Source organism: Sus scrofa, chromosome Y (assembly GCF_054392235.1).
Source record: "Sus scrofa isolate SSC_HxYL_T2T_F1_AM1 chromosome Y, Sscrofa_HxYL_maternal_Yorkshire_Landrace_v2.0, whole genome shotgun sequence".
Lineage (NCBI taxonomy): Eukaryota > Metazoa > Chordata > Mammalia > Artiodactyla > Suidae > Sus > Sus scrofa.
The window spans coordinates 11,848,032-11,850,815 of record NC_139402.1 but is presented as its reverse complement, the minus strand read 5'-3'; the positions used below and the strand labels follow the sequence as shown (position 1 = coordinate 11,850,815).

At 42.1% G+C, this 2,784-nt stretch overlaps 1 pseudogene; it reads left to right on the top strand.

Annotated features, from left to right (window-relative positions):
* Nucleotides 1-309: 309 nt before the first annotated feature.
* LOC146394366 (heat shock transcription factor, Y-linked-like) lies at nucleotides 310-2,287 on the top strand (annotated as a pseudogene).
* The last annotated feature ends 497 nt before the right edge of the window (nucleotides 2,288-2,784 follow it).

Below are 2,784 nucleotides of genomic sequence, written 5' to 3'. Positions count from 1 at the left end.
CTTATTTATTAAAAAGATTCCATTGGAATGGGATTTTGCTGATCTCACTTTTGTTAGGGGGGGGGTTACTGTTTTAGTAAGGAGCTCGCATTTTATGTTAACTGGACCAATTTCATAGGAAAATAAGCACTGACTGAAGGTTATGCTCAGATTGCTAGGAGACCTGTCATCTGACAGCTACTTAGCTTAGCAACCATTGTGATGCATGGGCGATTTTATCTCTGTAGGCTTACCAAAGCAGCATTTAAAACTGCAGAGTTGAAAAAACCATGCAGGTGAGAAAAGTAGCTGCAGAGAAACTAATCTGAGATGGCACATGCTCCTTCAGAAATTCAACCAGTGTCTCCTAAAGATGCACCAACTGGTTCAGAATCCTCCATTACACCTTCATGGTGTGATAACTCAATCACTGGGGACTTGGACTTGAGGTCTCAGATTGAAGAAACGGCTTTCCAGGCTTTGTCTGAAGGCTCCCTGATAAAAAAGCCATGTCGCACATTGTGTGCCTCTGAACCAGATGAAGATGATGATTTTCTTCCTCTGCCCTTTCCCAGAAAACTTTGGAAAACTGCTGAACGTGGTCACTTTAAGTCCATTTGGTGGGAAGCAAATGGAACCTTGATAGTGATTAATGAAGAGCGCGTCAAGAAAGAAGTTCTGGAGAGAAAGGCTCCCTTCAGAATATTTGAAACTGAGAGTATGAAAAGCTGAGTTCGACAGCTTAACCTTTATGCATTTAATAAGCTGCAAAGGAATTTTCAAAGATGTGCCTCACTGGCTGACTTTCTGGCAGAAGAAAATGAAGTCTGTGCTTGGATCATGGCATTAAGAAATTTCCAGTTACTACTTATAGAGGGAGTGTATAAGATTTTCTTTGGACATGTGCAAATATGTTCATCCATATAGGGTCAAAGTAGACCTTGAAAGTGGGATGAAGTACTGTTCCATTTTTATTATGATGATTATTTTTTGTCTTTTTGCCATTTCCTGAGCCACTCCCATGGCATATGGTGGTTCCCAGGCCAGGGGTTGAATTGGAGCTATAGCCCCCGTCCTACGCCAGAGTCACAGCAACGTGGGATCCAAGCCACATCTACAAAGTACACCATAGCTCACGGCAACACCAGATCCTTAACCCACTGAGCAAGGCCAGGAATCAAACCCACAAACCCATGTTTCCAAGGCGGATGCGTTAACCACTGTGCCACGACAGGATCTCCATGTTCAACATTTTTAAATTGAGGATGGCTTGGTCATAAAATATTTGGGATGATAAATCATTGTCCTAGCCTCCTTGAGGCTTGTCAATGAACCTCAAAAAATGCAGGCCACAGAGCCTAATACTATTACTGTAAATATACCAGACATTTTTCCTTGAGGACAATAGTTGGCTGTGCCCACTAAGAACATTTTTGAAAATATTAGCAATGGACGTGTATTGTTTCATGATATTAACTCCATATGATGCAAAGAGTCAGATATTATGGTTTCTGTCTCCTCGTGTCCTTGTTTCAAATACCATTAAATAAATTTCTCCTTGGTTTTAGCTGCAGTTCTACCATAATCCAAACTTTAAATGAGGCTGTCCTCAACTGTTGGTAAGGAGGAAAAGAAGAGTCACGTATAAAAATGCGTCTCCAGTATTGGCTTCTCTACCTCAAGGTTGCAGCAAGAAGCACTCTAGAACAGGGCGTAAGGTGGATAATCATAATTCTGATTATGAAGCAGAAACTCGTGGAGAAAATGCATTTTCAACCTCCACAAATTTACATGTGCCTTTAGTAAGAAGGCCTTCTACCAGCCAGAGAATTTCTAATACAACTACCCCCATGAGAAGTGACGTTTCTTCTACATCATCAGCATCAGCCAGACCACAAGACAAACTGTCGTGGCTCAACATGCTACTTTAAATCAGTTGACCACGTTTCATACGCACTCACAAAGCAGCTACTCTCCAGCAAGTGGCCACATTGTGAATTTCATTACAACTACCACTTCCATTTCTCAGTACCACCTTATTTCTCCCTTCCCGAGTGGTTATTTTGGAATGGCGGTGAAGCCGTCCCCTTTTCCAACCAGATATCAGAATATACCACCAAGAGAGGGCCCTTTGTCTAACCCTCAACCAGCCAACCATCCGTGGTTCCCATTGCCAATGGCCACTGATACCTCTGCTGCCTCTCTCTCAAGGCCAACACCTCCATCCTCTTCATTATTTGAACACCATCCTAATTTTGACCTATCAACGGTCTATAGATTCTGCAGGATAGTGAAGATGAACATTTAGGCTTGCAAGTGTCAACAATTTCTTGCAATTCCTTTATTTCAAAAATAAACATATATGTTCATCTTCATAGTTGCAATTACTTCATTTATGAAACAATTAAGGGCTGTGTTTCTTTTTCTAAAATGATGTTTATTTTTTCTACCATAGCTTGTTTCCCATGTTCTGTCGAGTTTCTACTGTCGAGCAAAGTGACCCAGGTACACACCACCCCAACCACCCAAGACCCACACCCATACACGTACGTATCCTTTTTTTTTTTTCACATAACCCTCCGTTGTGCTCCATCAAAAGTGACTAGATGTAGTTCCCATTGATTTACAGCATGATCTCATTGCATACCCACTCCACATGCAATACTTTGCACCTTTTCTAACCCCCGATTTCCAGTCCATCACAATCCTGCCCCCTCCCCTTCGGCAACCCAAACACTGTTGTGCACGTTCATGAGTTTCGTTCAGGTGGAAAGTTCCACTTGTGCCATCTGTTACAGTCCACAC